The sequence below is a fragment of the Heliangelus exortis genome, chromosome 2, assembly GCF_036169615.1.
Source record: "Heliangelus exortis chromosome 2, bHelExo1.hap1, whole genome shotgun sequence".
NCBI classification, from domain to species: domain Eukaryota; kingdom Metazoa; phylum Chordata; class Aves; order Apodiformes; family Trochilidae; genus Heliangelus; species Heliangelus exortis.
This window is the reverse complement of record NC_092423.1, coordinates 2070592-2092171: the sequence shown is the minus strand read 5'-3', so window position 1 is coordinate 2092171 and position 21580 is coordinate 2070592.

The following is a 21580-nucleotide window of genomic DNA, read 5'->3' as shown; positions in this document are numbered from 1 at the left end:
TTTCTTCTTTCCCCTGAATTCACACCTCTGTTTGTAATTAGATGCAAACAAACCCAACCATTGCTGTAGCTGAAGCTCTAGCTTAACAAGTAGGTGCTGATAATTCCACACTTAATTCTGCAAAGAAATGTAATGGATTTTGGTTCATTTTGTTTCATTTTTTTTTTCATTTATCCCAAAAGTATTGTATCCTTCCCTAAAAATACCCTAGCACTATGACAATGACATTATTTGACTGTCTAAGCCTGAGAAGTCCTTACTGCTCAAACCCTCATCTCTCCCATCTCTTTCTTGCCTCAAGGAGAAGAAACATTTTGTGTTTTGTTGCTGAAAAGCTGTGACTACAGTTTTCTGTATTTTGCAGCTACAGTGTTTTGCCCCTCACAGTTAAAAAGTCCCAAGGTGGTCTTGAGAATCCTTAGCACCTTTATCAACAAAAAGTCAAGGCTTTGGACTTTGCTGATAGCTTTTTTGAGACTTGCCTGGCAATTACAAGAGCTAGGAATATGCTCCTGGTGAAATCTGAGGTTTCCCCCCCCCCCAAAAAAAAAGGCTCCAAGAGTTGGGATTTTCTCAGGAGGAAAAAAAAAAAAATCCCAAAATACTTCAAAACTTCTTTTTAGAAGTGTGTTTATTGCGTGCTTGCTTTGTTGTCTCTGATCTGGTTTGAATCCTGAATGTTTGAAGTGCTTAAATGCTTATCTTGGACCAGATGGTACCCCTGATGCCTACACGAGCACTGATGCACTCACAGTTACACAAAAGCTCAGAAATGCTTTGTTGGAACAAAGATAAAGGGAAAAACTGGAGTATGAATTCTGCTTCCTGAAAAAAAAAATCCCTACAGAACCATCCTCTCCACACAACCCATATGTCCAATGAAACTAAAACTTCTCTTACCATTTCTTCTTAAAAAAAGCATGTATTCAGTATTCCATATATTAAAGCATTTCTTCATAAATCTGCTCTTAGCACTTTCTATTCTCTTTTTCTTCTGCCAAATTTCAAGGATTTTTTTCCTCCTCTTTTTTCCTCCACCCCTACAGAACCATCCTCTTCACATCACCCACATGTCCAATGAAACTAAAACTTCTCTTACCATTTCTTCTTAAAGAAATCATGTATTCAGTATTCTATATATTGAAGCATTTCTTCATAAATCTCCTCTTAGCACTTTCTATTCTTTCTCTTCTGCCAGATTTCAAGGATTTTTTTCCTCCTCTTTTTTCCTCCACCCCTACAGAACCATCCTCTCCACACCACCCACGTGTCCACTGAAGCTAAAACTTCTCTTAGCATTTCTTCTTAAAAAAAGCATGTATTCAATATTCCATATATTGAAGCATTTCTTCATAAATCTGCTCTTAGCACTTTCTATTCTCTTTTTCTTCTGCCAAATTTCAAGGAATTTTTTCCTCCTGTTTTTTCCTCCACCCCTACAGAACCATCCTCCCCACACCACCCACATGTCCACCGAAACTAAAACTTCTCTTAACATTTCTTCTGAAAAAAAACATGTATTCAGTATTCTATATATTGAAGCATTTCTTCATAAATCTGCTCTTAGCCCTTTCTTTTCTCTTTTTCTTCTGCCAGATTTCAAGGATTTTTTTCCTCCTGTTTTTTCCTCCACCCCTACAGAACCATCCTCTCCACACCACCCACATGTCCACTGAAACTAAAACTTCTCTTACCATTTCTTCTTAAAAAAAACCCATGTATTCAATATTCTATATATTGAAGCATTTCTTCATAAATCTGCTCTTATCACTTTCTAGTCTCTTTTTCTTCTGCCAAATTTCAAGGAATTTTTTCCTCCTGCTTTTTCCTCCACCCCTACAGAACCATCCTCTCCACACCACCCACATGTCCAATGAAGCTAAAACTTCTCTTAGCATTTCTTCTTAAAAAAAGCATGTATTCAATATTCTATATTCTATATATTGAATCATTTCTTCATAAATCTGCTCTTAGCCCTTTCTTTTCTCTTTTTCTTCTGCCAGATTTCAAGGATTTTTTTCCTCCTTTTTCCTCCACCCCTACAGAACCATCCTCTCCACGTCACCCACGTGTCCACTGAAGCTAAAACTTCCCTTAGCATTTCTTCTGAAAAAAAACATGTATTCAGTATTCTATATATTGAAGCATTTCTTCATAAATCTGGTCTTAGCCCTTTCTTTTCTCCTTTTCTTCTGCCAGATTTCAAGGATTTTTTTCCTCCTCTTTTTTCCTCCACCCCTACAGAACCATCCTCTTCACATCACCCACATGTCCACTGAAACTAAAACTTCTCTTACCATTTCTTCTTAAAAAAAAAACATGTATTCAGTATTCTATATATTGAAGAATTTCTTCATAAATCTGCTCTTATCACTTTCTTGTCTCTTTTTCTTCTGCCAGATTTCAAGGAATTTTTTCCTCCTGTTTTTTCCTCCACCCCTACAGAACCATCCTCTCCATGTCACCCTCGTGTCCACTGAAACTAAAACTTCCCTTAGCATTTCTTCTTAAAAAAACACATGTATTCAATATTCTATATATTGAAGCATTTCTTCATAAATCTGCTCTTAGCCCTTTCTTTTCTCTTTTTCTTCTGCCAGATTTCAAGGAATTTTTTCCTCCACCCCTACAGAACCATCCTCTCCACACCACCCACGTGTCCACTGAACCTAAACCTTCTCTTAGAATTTCTTCTTAAAAAAAGCATGTATTCAATATTCCATATATTGAAGCATTTCTTCATAAATCTGCTCTTAGCACTTTCTATTCTCTTTCTCTTCTGCCAAATTTCAAGGACTTTTTTCCTCCTGTTTTTGGCCCATTTTTGCATCACCTTCATATCCACCTATTTCTTTGATTTGATTTTTGACTGGGTTAAACTTCAGGAGCTGTTTTTCTAGACTGGGTCCTGACTTCAAAAAACACCCTTTTCACCTTTTCACTTTAAAGAAACCGAAGCAAAAAACCTCTCCAGAAATTATGGGAAGAAATAAGGGTAAGAAATAATGGTCAAAAATAATGATCCCCTTTCAGCTGGCTGCAGAGGAGTTTGGATTACACTCAGTCTCTGGTGGCAATCAGTTTTCCAGTAGCTGGTGAAGCTGCTAAATCAAGATTTCTGGACACAGAGCCACCCCAACATCTCCACAGCTGAGGATCTTAGGAGTTTGCTCAATTCTCAGCCCCCCTGGTGGGTGGATTGACTTTGGATGCTTGCTGAATGTGCAAAGCAGGGATTTGACACCAAACCAAAGCCTGTCCAGAAATTTTTGACCTTCCCTTACACGATGTCTTGCTTGGCCAGCAGATTTTTTTTGCTCCTTCAACAGCAAGCAATCAAAAGGTCTTTTTGGTAAACAGCATCCTGTTGATTATAAATTCAAAAGCACTGCTTGACAAGAGGATTGTTTGCTTCCATTTTGAGCAATAAAAAGAATTGGGCTGTGGTATGGGTGTGCCTGGGGAATTCCATTCTTTGTGAAAAGGCATCTCCAACTTCTTCTATTTTATGGCCTACATCTTCCTATCTCTGCCCCACGTTGGGCAAAAGGATGGAAGAAGAGGTCTTCCACCTCGTTGAGTCTTCTTCAGACAAGGGGCTCTGCTTTCCCATATCCTGGCAGGATAAGAAGACAGAAAGTGTGGCCTCAGGAATGTTGGAAGGTATGAAAAAAGACTGGAAATCAGGGATTTTTCTCAGGTATGGGGGAAATTTAATGCCTAAACATAGCTTTAAATGATGGAAGTGACCCTCAGCATGGCCAGAGCCTCAGAGTTAGAGAAGGAATTATGGGTGATGAGCAGATTAAAGTCTCCCATGGGTTTTTCCACCTGATATTGTATGAAAATTAAATGTCAAATATTAGTGGTTTGGGTCATAGTCAGGGTTTTGCCCCTCCACCAAGAGCTCTATGATCCAGCTATGGGGAAGGCTGAGGAAAGAACAGCTGTGTTTCTTACAGGATACTCATGAGATACTCACCAGATGAAACTTGGTGGATCTGAAGCCTGATTTTTCCCTCTTCAGGCACAAGACTGGATGGTTGCACCAATTTTGGTAAACTGGTTATGCCAGGGAATGTTCCCAGGCCCTCAGCCCCAACTTAATCCCAGTAAACTCTTCAAACAGCCCATGGCACAGTTTTAATCATGGCCAATTATCATCTTCTCAGACTGCTCCTGGATACTCAACCCAAAGACAGTTGGGATGTGGCTGCCCTTTTCTGGATGAGTTTAATAGAGCAAATGTGGAATTTTTTATACCACAGTCTCAGGGCCAGAGAACAAACCTTGGAGCCTGGCTGGGACTGGCATGGCAGAACTTCTGTCTCCATGGAATTTGGGCAAAGAAAAAATGGACTTTAACGTAGTATGTGATTTAAATAATGTTAATTAATTTATTAATACATAATTTAAATTAATTAAATTAAAGGGTGAGCTCTTCTGCTGCTTCTCTTAATCTGATGAAAGCAGATGAAGAATTTATTGAGAATAAATCCCTTGCAGGTGGGACTGGGAGATGAAGACACATTGGAACAAGTCACCGGGTTGAAGAAAACACCTCTTTCCCTGTTGGCCTCTGCCCATTCTGTTTTTGCCAAGCATTTCTGTCCACTGCAGGTCATAAAACCAAACAACATCTGAAAACCTCAAGAAAATAGACACAAACCCACTTGTGGATAAAGGCAACACGAAAGACTAAAAGGAAAAAAATTCTGCTCGTGAGGGATCATTAAAAAAAAATAGAACTACTCAGGATGAATTGTTGGGAGATGATAGAAGGCCATAAAATAGTGAGGGGAAAAGAAAAAGGGAGCAAGGTCAAATTAAATGTGCAGTGGCATGGGCAGTACTTGAAGAAGCTTTGAAACTCCTTGTCATGAGAATCTGTGGGTGGTTATAGCAACCAGGATCCAAAGAGCAGATTTATCAAGGAATATACTATCCAAATTTCAAGGAATTTTTTCCTCCTGCTTTTTCCTCCACCCCTACAGAACCATCCTCTCCACACCACCCACATGTCCAATGAAGCTAAAACTTCTCTTAGCATTTCTTATTAAAAAAAGCATGTATTCAATATTCTATATTGAATCACTGACAGCCAAGGCATTATCTGGGAGAAGAGCAGCTCATATATATGCTCTGTTGTTAAATTCCTCCCTCCAGGAATCATCTGGAAGAGGTACAGAGGGGTTTGGGGCTTCCCTGCCATTCCTGTGATCAGACGTGGATTTGGGGAGGGAAACCTATTCCAGCAACTGACCTGGGAAATGAAATGCCAGGGGAGTACATTTGATGATAAATCATCCCCACCTCATTAGAGCTCAGCATGGCACTTTTACCAAACCCATCACTGATGCTGCCCTCATCCCATAGCACCAACAAGGTCTTCTCCCTCTTAATTGACCCAGAGCCCTAGATAAATTACTCCTGATGGAGAAATGTTGACCTGGTACCACTCTATCTCTGCTCTGAAGATGAAGTGATCTGTTGCTGGACCAAAGCTGAAGCATTCAGGGTGCCCAGAGTCTTCTGGGATGTTACCTTGGTGCCTGGGAATCCTTCTGAGTTCCCACTTGGAGTTCTTTGGTCTTTGAGAGGTCTTTGGCTTCTCCATCTGCAGAAGGCCAGAGTGTGTCCTGCTTGCTGAAAAGCTCAGGAAACCTCAGCAGGTTCTGTGAAGGGCAGAATTGGGACTTTCTGAGTTTGCTGTTGACCCAGTCTGGATGAGTTTCATCCTGGCAGCCTCCAGGGGAAATTCTCCCTACTTCCTTAGCTCTCCATTGAGTCATCCAGCCTTCCATGCAAGGCTTTTTTTAATATGGAAAACGTGAGCACTTGTGGCAACCACTGTTTACGATTGGGCTTTGTTGTTGTTGTTGTTGTTCCTGCTGCTGTGGAACTCCTTGGCTTCACAACCCAGATTTAATAAAGTCTATTAAAAGGGTAAAAATAGCAACTGCCTTTTGGGAATTTCTTCCTTTTCCTTTTTTTTTCTTTTTTTTAATTAATTATTTCTCAGAGGTAAAAATTTTTAATGTGATGGCAAAGCATCAGGAGTAATTAGATTAAGTAGGAGGGGGAAGGTCTTGATTTTAATTTTCTTTTTTTTGAGAGCTATAAACCAGAAACAAAACAAAACTTACTTTATATTTGTAGACAAGTGTGTGCTTATGTATTTCTCTCTTACTTGCCAGTTTTGCTCTTTTTTTCTTCTTTCAAAGAACTGGCAGGGAACAACACTGTGGATGATAGAACCCCTTGTGCTTATTCTTGTTTTTTTTCCAATAATGAATAAGCTCGAAGGGCATTATTTTAACAAGGCTCTTGTAATCCTTTAACAGGGCTTGTTGAAAATAAGACCCAGCACTGCCAGACACCACGCAGCAAAAAGCTGCTTAGTGCCAAACTCCTTGGCACTGGAGAAGCTGGGAACTGCTTGTTTTTTCCTCCTGTTCTGTGTTTGAATATGGCCCTTCCTGGATCCCATAGAAGGTCAGAGTCTGGGCAACACCTGAAATTTGGTCCCTGTCCTCAAAAAGTGACCAGGGTAAGACCTTGTATCTCTCTCAGTTTAATGCCAGGTCCTGCACTTTGGCCACAAGAACCCCATGGGGAGCTCCAGGCTGGGCACAGAGTGGCTGAGAGCAGCCAGACAGAGAGGGAGCTGGGAGTCTGGATTGCCAGGAAGCTGAAGAGGAGGCAGCAGTGTGCCCAGGTGGCCAAGAAGGCCAATGGCATCCTGGGCTGGCTCAGAAACAGCGTGGCCAGCAGGTCCAGGGAAGGGATTCTGCCCCTGTGCTCAGCCCTGGGGAGGCCACAGCTTGAGTCCTGTGTCCAGTTCTGGGCCCCTCAGCTCAGGAAGGAGATTGAGGTGCTGGAGCAGGTCCAGAGAAGAGCAAGGAGGCTGGGAAGGGATCCAGCACAAGTCCTGTGAGGAAGGGCTGAGGGAGCTGGGGGTGTTGAGGCTGGAGAAGAGGAGGCTCAGGGGAGACCTCATCACTCTCTCCAACTCCCTGAAAGGAGGTTGGAGCCAGGGGGGGGTTGGGCTCTTTTCCCAGGCAACTCTCAGCAAGACAAGAGGGCACAAGAGGTCTCAAGTTGTGCCAGGGGAGGTTTAGGTTGGACATTAGAAAGAATTTCTTTCTGGAGAGGGTGATCAGCCATTGGAATGGGCTGCCCAGGGAAGGGGTGGATTCTCCATCCCTGGAGATATTTCAAAAGAGCCTGGATGTGGCACTCAGTGCCATGGGCTGGGAACCACGGGGGGGGTGGAGCAAGGGTTGGACTTGATCTCTGAGGTCCCTTCCAACCCAGCCAGTTCTATGATTCTGTGATTCTATAAATGCATGGACTTCAGGGTGGGCTGAGCCTTGGAGGCACTGAGTATCTATAGGGTTGGTGGGGTTTTTCATTGCTTCTAAAGACACCAGCACTGACAGCCTCCATGCACATCTTCTTATTAAATGCTGAGGCTGAAGAGTCCAAGTCTGTAGGTTCCTTGGGTTGGAGATGATCCTTGAGGTCCCTTCCAATCTGACATTCTAGGAGATTGTCCTGGTTTGGGCCAGGATAAAGGGGATTTTCTGTCTGGTACTTTTGCTTTCAGCTCAGTCTCTTTTCAGGAGCTGCACTTGCTGAAATGAACAGCAAGTTTCTCAGTCAGTGGCTGCTCTGGGACTGATAACTCTGGGTGTTTAGAGTTACAGCTGGAAATGGGCTGCAGAACCAGGGACACTGCTCAGCTCTGAGGAACATTTTACCCTCCAGAAGGAATAAAGAGGTCCCACCTGAACCCCTCCTTTGGGGAGGAACAGACAAGAGAGATGCCAGAACTGACCAAACAGAGGATTCCATCCCATACACCTCATACTCAGGAGAAATTTGAGGGATCACGAGGACCAAGCTGGTTTCCAGCTTCCTGCTTTCTGCCCTTCCTGCTTTTCCTGCTTTCCTGTCTTCACCCGTTCCCTGTTTGCTTCAGCATCCTGGGAGGATTCCATCCCTTCCTCTGCCTGTGCTCCTGATCCATCCCAGCCTGAATCTGGGTGTTCCTGCCTCCAGCTCCCAACTGCTGCTGACCCCAGGATTCCAGCCTGGACTTTCCCAGGGCTGCCCTGCAGCCTCGGGGGTGACCTGAGAGTTATTGGGGGAAAGGGGGGAGAAACCTGGGATCCATTTTCCTGTAGATTTGCATATATTTAATAAATTTTCCTATTTATCATTCCTGTTTCATTCAAGCTGTGTAGTTTAGTTCCCAACCCATCAGTCTCTCTCCCTTATTCTCTCTCCTTTCTTTATCAGGGAGGAGAGAGAGATTAATAGAGAGAATCTGTTACTGGGTTTGATTGCCAGCCCAGTGTTAAACCCTGACAGTGATGCTGTGGGAACTGGGAGCACCAAGAGCAGAGAGGTCCCTGAGCCACCTGACAAACACCAAGCCAAAGGAAACAAATGAGTTTGAAATCAGCTGAGCTGAAGGACAAGGATGCAAAGGGGTGAGTACCCACCCCTACAAAATGATGGGCAGGTGCTACAAGAGGTTGCAGAGGTCCTGGCACTCCTGGTTTACACCCCTGGGCTTGAAGGTCCAAGGGTCTGTCCTGTGTCATCCACACTGTGGTCTCCACCTGAAAATCTCAGCCTGTGTCATTCCTTGCTGAGGACCCCTGTGCTGTGTTCAAAAAGTTCTGTGTTCTACCCTGCTGTGAAGTGGCTTCTGCAAAAGGTTTTCTGAACATTTCTAGAAAGAGACACCCTGCAAACTTCTGCTTTACTTCTAAAATAATGCCACCCTAAAGCACCCTTCTCAGCAAAAAAGGCATATTAGGTATAGAAGAAGCCCCAGCCTCCACCTGTTGCATGAGATGGTGTTAGGAAGGATGGGATCTGGCTCACAAAACATAACATGGAAATGTAGATGCCTCCAGGAAGGTGTCAGTGAGTGCTGGGTGCCCAGCCAAACCTTGGCAGACATCCATGGTACAATTCAGCTGAAAAAGCACAAGTGTGCAGAGACATTGGAGATGCCCTCAGACACCCAGCTGGCCTCCGGCTCCCACTTCAGAGGAACCCAGAAAAATGTTTCTTCATCTCCTCTACCCCATCAGGAAATGTGGTTAAAGAAATCTCTAAGGTAGAGGTGAACCAAGAGGTGAATTCTGCAGCCTCAAGTGGGTCTTCAACCCATTCCTAACTTTCTGCACAAGGTTTGCCAAAGGAAATGGTTTCAAACTGAAAGAGGACAGGGTTTGATGAAATATTAGGAAGAAATCCTTTGATTTGATGGTGCTGAGCCCCTGGCCCAGGTTTCCCAGAGAAGATGTGGCTGCCCCATCCCTGGAAGTGTCCAAGACCAGGTTGGATGGGGCTTGGAGCAACCTGGGCTGGTGGGAGGTGTCCCCTGGAGAGGGGTTGGAACTGGATGAGCTTTGTGGTCCTTCCCAACCCAAACCATTCCATGATTCTGTGCCCATCCCTCTAACTACAGGCTGGACTTCAGAAGGTCTCAGTGATCGGGAAGAAGTGGCAGGGAGATGACCCGGGCACTTCCACACCTCCAGAACTATTCCATCTGTTTGCTTCCCAAACCAGAGGGACGAGGAGATTTGGCTCCTCCATCATCCAGATCTACTCTCCCACCTCTGCTTGCAAATCCTGACCTTTGGGACCAGAAAATTCAATGACAGCAAAATTGGCAAGTCCAGCTGTCTAACAGAAGGGAGTGAACTTGGCATCCTTGGCTGTCTGGAAATGGAGATGTTTATACAGGGGGAGGGGAAGGAGAGCTGCCATGGAAAAGGTCTAAAATGGATCATTCACATTAACAGAGAATGCTCCAGAATAATGAGGGTCCTCCTAACAAAGATGTCATAAATAAAACCATGTTAGCTGCTTGCCCTCAGAGCAAAATGTTTTCCCCTAAGAGAGAGCTTATAGTCACAGGAATTCCCCAAAAAGCATTCTCACTTCTCTACAAGTGTGATTTACTCCAGTTACTAAATATACCCTGGTGTAAATCTGTCAGAATTAGACAAAAGGAAAAGATGGCCTGGAGATTAAAATGCTGGAGCAGGATTATGGTGATTTGGAAATTTTACCCTGCTTTAGAATTTTTTGCTGGATGTTGGGCTGCTCATAGCACTTATTATTAATACTGCCTCATTCTAGATTCTGCATATACACACAAGCACCAAAAAAAAAAAACCCAAAACCTTCTTTTTACCCTTCCTATTGAGCAAATGGACTTACTGGTTCTACCTTCTTCAGGTAGATTCCTTTTTCTGTGGGACAAGAAGCACTTTTACAAGCCAAATACCCCAATTGTGTTGAGCACTGATTGAGGAGATAATTTTAATTCTGGTGACTTCAATCTAGTGTTCCAAAACCTAAAATAAATTTAAAAAAAAAACATATTTTTCCTGGCCCTACATCCTTGCTCTGTCCTAAAGGATCTCCTGCATGCAGTGCAGCCATGGGGCTGAAGTTGCAAGAGATTTTGAAGAGCTCTAAGGACCCCAGAACTTCTCAGCCACCATGGCAGAGATCAGCTCAGTCATTTGAACACAGGTGCCTTGGGATATTCCATTGGCTCTCCCAGTGCCTCCAGAGAGGAGCATGGATCTGCCATGCAGCTTGTGGGGATATCTCAGGTACCTTTTGGTGCCCCAGGTGGCTGTTGACAACTGGATTTAAACAGCTGGACCACAGCTTGGACCCTTCTCACCATAATGATGCTCAACGTGATGATGCTCGTGCCAAATTTTAGTGTTCTTGTGAAACCCTGGGGTAGCTGGGAGGTTGACACAGGGGCAGCAGAGAAAAGGGAGATTGCAGTGACCTCCTGGAACAGCAGCTGCAGCCCCATGGCTCCTGAAATATCCCTGAAATCTGGTGTGGAAGAAACTGGATTGAGCCCTGGGTGTCCTACCCAAAAGGGAAATTATCATAGAATCATAGAATCATAGAATCCTAGGGGTTGGAAGGGACCTCGAAAGATCATCTAGTCCAACCCCCCCTGCCAGAGCAGGGCCCCCTAGAGTCCATCCCCTAGGAACGTGTCCAGGTGGGGTTTGAATGTCTCCAGTGAAGGAGACTCCACAACCCCCCTGGGCAGCCTGTTCCAGGGCTCTGTCACCCTTACAGTAAAAAAATTTTTTCTGATATTCAACTTGAACCTCCTATGCTCCAATTTACACCCATTACCCCTTGTCCTATCACTGGTCACCACTGAGAAAAGCCTAACTCCATCTCCCTGACACTCACCCCTTACATATTTGAAAACATTGATGAGGTCACCCCTCAGTCTCCTTTTCTCCAAACTAAAGAGACCCAGCTCCCTCAGCCTTTCCTCATAAGGGAGATGTTCCACTCCCTTAATCATCTCAGTAGCTCTGCGCTGGACTCTTTCAAGCACTTCCCTGTCCTTCTTGAACTGAGGGGCCCAGAACTGGACACAATACTCCAGGTGCGGCCTCACCAATGCAGAATAGAGGGGGAGGAGAACCTCTCTTGACCTACTAACCACCCCCTTTCTAATGCACCCCAGGATGCCATTGGCCTTCTTGGCCACAAGGGCACATTGCTGGCTCATGGGCATCTTCTTCCTCACAGGATTTCTGCTGGATCCCTTCACCAGCCCAGTTGCCTCCTTTGGACCTGCTCCAGCACCTCAATCTCCTTCCTGAGCTGAGGGGCCCAGAACTGGACACAGGACTCAAGCTGTGGCCTCCTCAGGGCTGAGCACAGGGGCAGAATCCCTTCCCTGGACCTGCTGGCCACGCTGTTCCTGAGCCAGCCCAGGATGCCATTGGCCTTCTTGGCCACAAGGGCACATTGCTGGCTCATGGTCATCCTCTTGTCTACCAGGACCCCCAGGTCTCTTTCACCTACACTGCTCTCCAGCAGCTCAGCCCCCAACCTATACTGGGACATCGTGTTGTTCTTCCCCAAATGCAAAACTCTACACTTCCCCTTGTTGAATTTCATCATGTTTCTCCCTGCCCAACTCTCCAGCCTGTCTAAGTCTCTCTGAATGGCAGCACAGCCTTCTGGTGTGTCAGCCACTCCTCCCAGCTTAGTGTCATCAGCAAACTTGCTGAGGGTACCATGAAGCCTCTTCTAGCTGGGGGTTTAAAATATTTGCTTTGGCTGTGAAAAATTCTTTTGCCTGATCTAAATTCCTGTTATTTTGCTACCAAGGAACACATCTTATCTGCTGAGCGTGGCTTCTCCCTTCTCAAAACTTGGTGTCATGTTTAAATATCCACTGGGACAGAGAAAGAAAGTTCAAGTCATTCAAGAGCTGAAATGTTCAAGCACGTCCTGGGGCAGATCCTCTGCACCATGGATTTTCTACCTCTGGTAGACCTTGTGCTGTGCCTCAAAAGATGTCCATCAGCACATGGAATTAGCAAGGCTGTTGCCTCTCTTCTGAGTGTCCTGATGATTTAAGGTGTAGATAAAGTAGTTTGGGTTTTTTTTTTTGCCAACATCCTGCAAGTTTCTTCCTGTCTCTAGCCCCTCAGTCAAAACATTTCCTTTTGGAAATGCTCAAATTTATTTCTTTTTTTTTTCTTTTAAGAGTTGCTTGGGGGTTTTGTCTTTTATTTCATTTATTATTTTTTCACTTCACACCACCAAGATCTGTTGGGTTTGACTCAAGCTGATGTCAGGACGTGTTTCGAGTTGGCCAAAAAACTGCAGTCAGGGAAAGGAAGGGGTCAGAAAGAGGGCAAAAAGAAAAAAAAGTTCTCAAAGGAAACCAACCCAAGACCACTTCTGGGTGTGCAGTGCTGCTCCCAGAACACCAGGGCTCAGCTCAGAGCCCCTGGGAAACTTCTCACAGCCATGGAATAACGTGGGCAGACATTTTTTGAGGCTAAAGGAAGGCATCACTGCACTCACCAAAACTAAAGCAGCAAAATTATGATACATCCCAAGGAGGATTTTTGGCAGACATTTTTTGAGGCTAATGCAAGGCATCACTGCACTCACCAAAACTAAAACAGCAAAATTATGATACATCCCAAGGAGGATTTTTGGCTCAGCAAACAGTTTGATCCATGGAAAAGTGATGCAGCCATCTGAGCGTTGGCTTTCCTGGTTTGCTCTTCCAGGGCCACATGGGAGAAGGAAGTGGGAGCCAACACTTCCAAGGTTTTTTTGCTTGAATAAGCAGCTTTGGGGTGTGCTAAGCACTGAGAAGAGCTGAATTTAAGCAGTGTCCTGGCTCTAATTGCTCCTGTGGATCTTCTCAAGAACGTCTGTCCCTCACCTCCCTTCTGCTTTCCACCCCTGCCCCAGCCACAGAGACACAACTGGAGAAAACCTGGTACACAGTCAGAGCAAGGTGTTAATAACAAACAGACACTGAGGAATTAATGTTCCCTTCTCCAAATGGATCCCCAAGAATCTGCCAGAGGCCAGAGGAGAACTGACAAGTGAAGAAACACATTTTTTTTTTTTACCCCTCCTAATGAGCCCCATTGAGCGATGGAGAAATTCTGTTCCTTTAGATGAAATTCTGACTCATGCAAAGGGCTCTTAAAAAAAATATCAGCACTTTTTTGGGGTGATTGTTTCTTTGTTGTTTGGGTTTTGTTTATTTTTGGTTGGTTTAGTTGGGTTTGGTTTGATTTTATTCCCCCCTTGCTATAGTCTGCCAGAAGTCTGCCCTTGGTGACCTTCTCTCTTCACTCCTGTTCACAGTTAACTGGAAGGTCAAGAACAGAAAATAATGTGAGTTAATAGAATAAAGTAATAAGTTTCTAAAGACCAGAGAGGAATGAAAAGGAAGGGAATTTTTTTGGTCAGATATAAAACCATGGCTGCTCTCCAGCATCATGTAACAGGGAGGAGGCACACAGACAAAAAAAAAAAAATCCACATTGCTCATCTTTTCTTTTGTAACCTTAAGAAATCAGGAGTTATGAAGCTGGATAAAAATTCTGGCTTTGACCAGTGCTAAACTTCAGTGACATTTTGGATTTGGTGTTGAACTTTGAATCTTTGCCTTTAAAATGTTTTAAACCTTTGATTCACAGTCTGAGAGGTTGGAGATTTGCCAGATCAGGTTGGGGGTAGAAATCTACTGCAGCTTCAGCTCACCAAGGAATTACAGACACCTCATCATATCCTATCATGATTTAAGATCGTGCTAATTAAATGAGTTAATTACAAAGGCCCGAGGGGAAACTGGGAGAAAATTATGCTAAAAAGATGAAAACTGCAAAAGGAAGAAGACAAAAGGAGCTGCCTGAGAAGAATTCCCTGGTGGGCTGAGTATAACTTTGCTGAAGGGTTTTTTGTGAATTTGTACCCATCCTCTGCCTTTCCAATAACTTCTCAAGCCCTGTATCAACCACAACTTGCAGATGTTCAACAAGGCCAAGTGCCGGGTCCTGCACTTCGGCCACAACAACCCCATGGGGAGCTCCAGGCTGGGCACAGAGTGGCAGAAAGGGACCTGGGAGTCTGGATTGCCAGGAAGCTGAAGAGGAGGCAGCAGTGTGCCCAGGTGGCCAAGAAGGCCAATGGCATCCTGGGCTGGCTCAGGAACAGCGTGGCCAGCAGGTCCAGGGAAGGGATTCTGCCCCTGTGCTCAGCCCTGGGGAGGCCACAGCTTGAGTCCTGTGTCCAGTTCTGGGCCCCTCAGCTCAGGAAGGAGATTGAGGTGCTGGAGCAGGTCCAGAGAAGAGCAAGGAGGCTGGGAAGGGATCCAGCACAAGTCCTGTGAGGAAGGGCTGAGGGAGCTGGGGGTGTTGAGGCTGGAGAAGAGGAGGCTCAGGGGAGACCTCATCACTCTCTCCAACTCCCTGAAAGGAGGTTGGAGCCAGGGGGGGGTTGGGCTCTTTTCCCAGGCAACTCTCAGCAAGACAAGAGGGCACAAGAGGTCTCAAGTTGTGCCAGGGGAGGTTTAGGTTGGACATGAGAAAGAATTTCTTTCTGGAGAGGGTGCTCAGCCATTGGAATGGGCTGCCCAGGGAAGGGGTGGATTCTCCATCCCTGGAGATATTTCAAAAGAGCCTGGATGTGGCACTCAGTGCCATGGGCTGGGAACCACGGGGGGAGTGGATCAAGGGTTGGACTTGGTGAGCTCTGAGGTCCCTTCCAACCCAGCCAATTCTAGGATTCTGTGATTCTATGAAATGGTAGAAGTCTCCAAAATATCAACAAGCTCTAAGTTTTGAGAGAACAGCCAACTAGCTGGGGGAAAGACAGGTGAATTAATGTCCCCACTAAAGGACAAAGTATGGCACTGACATTTCATTAAATGTCCTAGAACATGCACAAAAGAAAAATACTGGAAATTGGCTTTGGTTAATATTTCCAGGCCTAGACTTTCCTGTTTTGCTCTTCCCCAGCAAACCCAACCACACTTCTACTTTTCAGGTCCTTTTCAAAGGCAAAGTTAAATATGGCAGGCTGGCAGCTTACTTGGAGGCTGTTTCCTAGGGCTAAGAATTAATCTGCCAATTAATCTTAACTTCAAGTAGGTTCTGCTCCTTTCCCTGTGTGAGAAAGTCAGCTCTGGAGTCTGCTTTTTGCCTGGGAAATCTGTGTGGTTGAAGGCTTTAGATTTGTCCTTTCCTTCACAAGAACTTCCCAGCTCACACATCCCAGAATGATCCCAGAATCATCCCAGAATCCCAGACTGGTCTGGATTGGAAGGGACCTTCAGGACCATCCAGTTCCAACCCCTCTGCATGGGCAGGGACACTTCCCACCAAACCAGGTTGTTCCAAGCCCCATCCCACCTGGACTTGAACACTTCCAGGGATGGAACAAATCACTTCCCTGGATAACCTTGGCCAGGAAGTTCCCAGCAGCCAGTTATCCATGCAGGAAAACTCTTGTTAATAGCTGGGATTCCAGTGGGTGAGAGTGAAGAGGTGTAGCAGAGGAATATGGGACCAATAAAGTTCTTACACTCAGCAAACAGCTACTTAGCAGCTCTTAACATCTTCTGCAGCCTGCCCAAGGTTCTCTTATTTTCTCAGTGTTTGTTTTTGCTATCACCATTTTGAGGCAGAGAGAAAAGGATAAAAAAAATTTTTAAAGGCAGAAAAGGAGAAAAGAAGGAGGAGGAATATTAATGGAAGGAAAAGTACTAAAAATATTAGCAGGTGTTTACAACCAAACAGGGCCTAAACCTCCCAAGTTGCCTCTCCAAATGGCTTGATTTTGATTTTTTTTTTAAATAGGGTAATTTTGTGGGGTTCAGAGCTTCAAAGTGATGGAGTTCTATGACTGGGGTGGTTTTGGCTGAGGAGTTATTTTGAACAATATCCCTTTTTTGTTGGATTGGGCATTTTTGCAGTGTCTAAACAATATAATTGACCATGTTCTGGTTTTAGTGGGAAGATTTACCTTTCTTCAGCAGTGAAAACCCATTCCCTGTGAGAAAACCTCTCTGATTTCAAGAGCAATGATAATGAGGTGCTCCCAAGAAACTAAGGATCATTTTGCAGGCACCAAAAGAGTCTGTGGGATTTCAGCCCTAAGGTACCTGTGGATTTAGGGGTCCTCCTGATCTCTGCATCTTTCAGAGTTGCTCTAGGTTGGTGTGGTGGGATTGATGGGAACTGCAATATCTTGGCTATTTTTATTCTTTTTTTTCTTTTCTTTTCTTTTCTTTTGCCTAATTTGAGAAAGAAAAACCAACACATTTACTGAAAAAGGTGGGAAAACATTCTAAGAAAAGCTTTAGCTCCTGTGTGGCAAACTGATTAAAAAAATAACTGAATAAAAAATATGGAAAGGTTTGAAAGAGAAACAAGAACATAATCAATATTTCTGGTTTGTTGAAAGCAAAATTTGTTTCCCAATACCTAATCAAAGAAACTTTTGCCCAACTAATTTTTATCTGAAAATCCTATTAGCTTGTGGTTTTCAGCCAAGAACACTTCAAAAACATATATTGCTTTCCATCACCTGCATTAGAAAACATAAAAGAAACACCAAAATTTCCCTTTTTCAAAGAATTTTGCTATCTTGAGGGAAAGGGACACCAGAATGGGAACATTTCTTTTTAAATAGACATTTCCCATTCCTGCTGACTGGTGTCAGGTTGTTCTGAAGACCATGGAGGACCTTGGGCAGGAGGTGGGATGCAATTCTTGCTGAGCTGTTCCAGCAATTTCTCAGTGCTGAAATTCCTCCAGTGCTAAAAATGGGGGCAAGACCAAACAAAAAGCTGTGGCTGTTCCCAAGCTGTGGCTGTTCCCAAGCTGTGGCTGTTCCCAAGCTGTGGCTGTTCCCAAGCTGTGACTGTTCCCGATCTTCCCCCTTCGTGTCACCCACAGCTCAAGGTGATCATTGCTGCAACACGATGGGTCCTGACCTGGCTGTACTTTGACATCTCTATTCTAAAAAATGTTGTCAATTTGCTGATAAAATGCCTTTCCTTAATATTCCTGACTGTAATTTATTAATGCAGAAGTACTGAGAGTCTAAAAAAAATTAGATATTAATTGTGGCAAGAGTTTGCAGATCACAAATTAATTAAATTTAGTGTGAGGGTGCTGAGCCCCTGGGTGCCCAGGTTGCCAAGGAAGCTGTGGCTGCCCCATCCCTGGAAATATTGAAGGTTGGATGGGATTTGGAGCAACCTGGGATGCTGGGAGGTGTCCCTGACCATGGCAGGGTTGGGGCTGGATGAGCTTGAAGGTCCCTTCCAACCCAACTCAACCCAACCCAAACCTGGCTGTGGTTCTGTGATGTCAGGATTGGCTGCAAGTTTGGGAATCTCATTTTTGCCAAAGGACAATGAGTGCCAGGAACAGTCTGTAAGGATCCTACTTGTTCATCCCTGAAACAACCACGAGGAAAAACAATGCCTGGAGAGTGTAGACACCCAAAATTCTCTGCTGGTCCGAGGTCAGGAGGGGTCACAAAGAAAAGGAGGGAGGAACAGATCATCTGCAGGAAAAAAAAAAGGGAGAGCATAGGCTGAGATCCACCTTTTTTTCCCAGAAATTCTTAAAAACATGAAATATTGCCTTTTCCAGTAGCTTTACACCACATCTCTCCACCAACTTCATCTTGATCCCTCAAGTTTGCCCTGGCAGGAGTGATGTTCTGAAGATAGAAACACCCAAAACTGCCTTGAAATCCCCCAAACATGGGAACTTGGGCAGCAGCTCCTCACCTGCTGACCCAGCTCCACCCAATTATCACAGAATAAAAAGGAGAATTCCTCCTGGAGGCAAACTGGCTGCCACTTACAAGTCTTATGGTCCCACCCAACTCCAGCCCTTCTCCTCCATCCTTAGGGCTTTATGTTTTTTCCACACACTCCTTCAATTTATTATTTGCCAGGTCCAAGCGTAGCAAATTCACAGAGTGAGAAAAATCTCATTTTGGAGTTGGTTTTGGCTTCTCTCTTGCAGTTGGACTCATTTGGAAGGAGGGCTCTGGATTTTATTACAGTAAATGCCCACAGGTTATTATTTTGGAGAGCCATTAGGGAAAGGAGTCTGAGGAGGAGGGGGGGCAGTGGGATGAAGGGGAGCCAGGAGAAAAGGTGCAAAGCTTCTGAAATGCATCATTTTTCACCTTGCCATAAAATAAAAAATGGTGGAGCAAACCTGAGCTAATAAATAAATACCCTTTGAGAACAGGGTGATTTTTCCCCTCCCCCCTCCTTCTCTTTGGCTCTGTTTGTTTCTTTCACTTTTTTTTAAACACATTTAAATCATAGGAAAAAAAAAATTAAATCCTAGTCAAACTTACAAAGAAATTCCTTAGGCCAAATTAACTTTAAAAATAATGATAAGAAGAAAGTTGTGTATCCCCCCAGGTAGTTGGAGAGAGGGAATAGTCCAGATTAAGATTCCATGGTTTTTTTCCAAGTACAATGTGATTCCATCCCAACCAGGATGTTACATCAAGGAGTAGCCAAGAACATGGAAGATACAAATGAACTTTCTTGATGAGTTGCTAATGTTGTTGTACATGTTTTTATTTAAAATATCTGTAAAAAAGAGAAAATTTTTGTCAGTTTTGTCTCAGTTAGACAGAAGGTGGGACTGCTCTTCAAATCAGAAATCATTGCCTGGGTGTCTGTACAGTCAAACGGTGAGAAATAAATATCAGAGATCTAACTTCACATTAAATAAAATTTAAAAAAAAAAAAAAAAAAAAAAAAAAAAAAAGGGTCAGAAATCAAATTAAATGAGGAGAAAAATTACTAAGTCACGATTAAGTCATTACTTTCTGGAGAGTGGATATTATGGGTGAATTTCACTCAGAAATGGGACACTGCATCCATATTTTCAGGCAGCTCTTCTCCCATAAATCAAATGGAGGTTTGAGGTGCTCTAATCAGTCATTTTATTTGGACAAAATGATTTGAGGTGATAAAGTAGGAGGCTTTTTTGGATGATGGCTGCAGTTAGGAGAGCCAAAAATTTATACAGAGCTTTTCTCCAACAGAAAATATTTTCTGGAGCTAAAGTATTAAAACCTCTGTGAAAAGTTTTCTTTCAATGAACGTTTATTTGTTGATTTTTTCCTGTTTGAAATGACAGACATGAGGGAAAAAAAAAGCCTTTTCAACACATTGTATTTTCCTCTTAATTCTGGAAAGAAATGAGAGCCAGCAGCAGAATTCTGACACACTAATAAAAGAGGGTTTTTTTATTTTAAAGATACTTTAGAATTCTCTATGAAAAACAAACAAACAAGCAAAAATAGATTAAATGGAAAAAAATACTCATTTCTGTAATTTTAATGAAAATGCCACTTTTGACCTACTCAGTTCTGCCTTAATTTCAACCAAGGGAGGTTGAATATATTCCTGGGATATCCAGGAATATAAGGGAGGAAATCAGCCAGAAAATCTGAGCTGGCTTTCCCTAACCAGCACTGTCCTGTGTTGTAGTACACATAAAATCAGGTATTTTCCTAAACAGCAGGATTTATTAGCAAAAAAAAAAAACCAAGCTAGCTCCACAAGCAGACAGAACTGTTCATGTCTTTCCTTTCCTCCAGCTTTACCCCATTTTTTTAGTGGTCATGACCTGCCCCAACTCCAGCCCATGGTGATGCCAAGGTTGGGATTCAGAGGATGAGTTGTGGACTTGACCCCATCCAGTAGCAACCCCATAAAGAGGACCAGCTGCATCATGTCCTAAAGGTTCTTCTTCCTCCCCATCAGCCATAAAAGGGCCCCAAAGTGATGATTTCTGGAGGTGGATGGGAGTCAAGGGGCAACAAAACCTCATCTGGTTGCTTGTAATGTGCTGAGAACAGATGGATCAGCCCAGGATTTACAGATGTAATAGAATCATAGAATCATAGAATCCTAGAATCCTAGGGGTTGGAAGGGACCTCGAAAGATCATCTAGTCCAACCCCCCCTGCCAGAGCAGGGCCCCCTAGAGTACATCGCCTAGGAACGTGTCCAGGTGGGTTTTGAATGTCTCCAGTGAAGGAGACTCCACAACCCCCCTGGGCAGCCTGTTCCAGGGCTCCGTCACCCTTACAGTAAAAAAATTTTTTCTGATATTCAACTTGAACCTCCTATGCTCCAATTTACACCCATTACCCCTTGTCCTATCACTGGTCACCACTGAGAAAAGCCTAACTCCATCTCCCTGACACTCACCCCTTACATATTTGAAAACATTGATGAGGTCACCCCTCAGTCTCCTTTTCTCCAAACTAAAGAGACCCAGCTCCCTCAGATGAGGGTCTAGAATGGTACCCCAGCAAGTTTGCTGATGACACTGAGCTGGGAGGAGTGGCTGACCACAAAAAACACCAGAAGGCTGTGCTGCCATTCAGTAGAGACTCCAAGACAGGCTGGAGAGTTGGGCAGGGAGAAGACATGATGAAATTGCAACAAGGGGAAGTGGAGAGTTTTGCATTTGGGGAAGAACAACACAGTGTCCCAGTATGAGGTTGGGGGCTGAGGCTGGCTGGTGGAGCAGTGTAGGGTGAAAGAGACCTGGGGGGTCCTGGTAGACAAGGAGGATGACCATGAGCCTGCAATGTGCCCGTTGTGGCCAAGAAGGCCAATGGCATCCTGGGCTGGCTGAGGAACTAGCGTGGCCAGCAGGGTCCAGGAAGGGATTCTGCCCCTGTGCTCAGCCTCTGGGGAGGCCACAGCTTGAGTGTGGTTCTTAGGCTCAGGGTGAATCAACAGTGGACATGGGATGGAGCCAGGCAAGGAGGATTGTACTCACTGCTGTGTCTAAACCAACAAATAGCTGGGGGGGTCTCAGGGCTCCCTTAGTTCTTGGTTGGTTCTAGTGAATTGATTTGGGCACATTGCCAAATCATTTCCTAGAACCCAACCAAGAATAAGGGAGCCCTGAGACCCCCCAGCTATTTGTTGGTTTAGACACAGCAGTGAGTAAATCCTCCTTGCCTGGCTCCATCCCCATGTCCTGTTGATTCACCCTGAGCTAAGAACACACTCAAGCTGTGGCCTCCCCAGGGCTGAGCACAGGGGCAGAATCCCTTCCCTGGACCTGCTGGCCACGCTGTTCCTCAGCCAGCCCAGGATGCCATTGGCCTTCTTGGCCACAAGGGCACATTGCTGGCTCATGGTCATCCTCTTGTCTACCAGGACC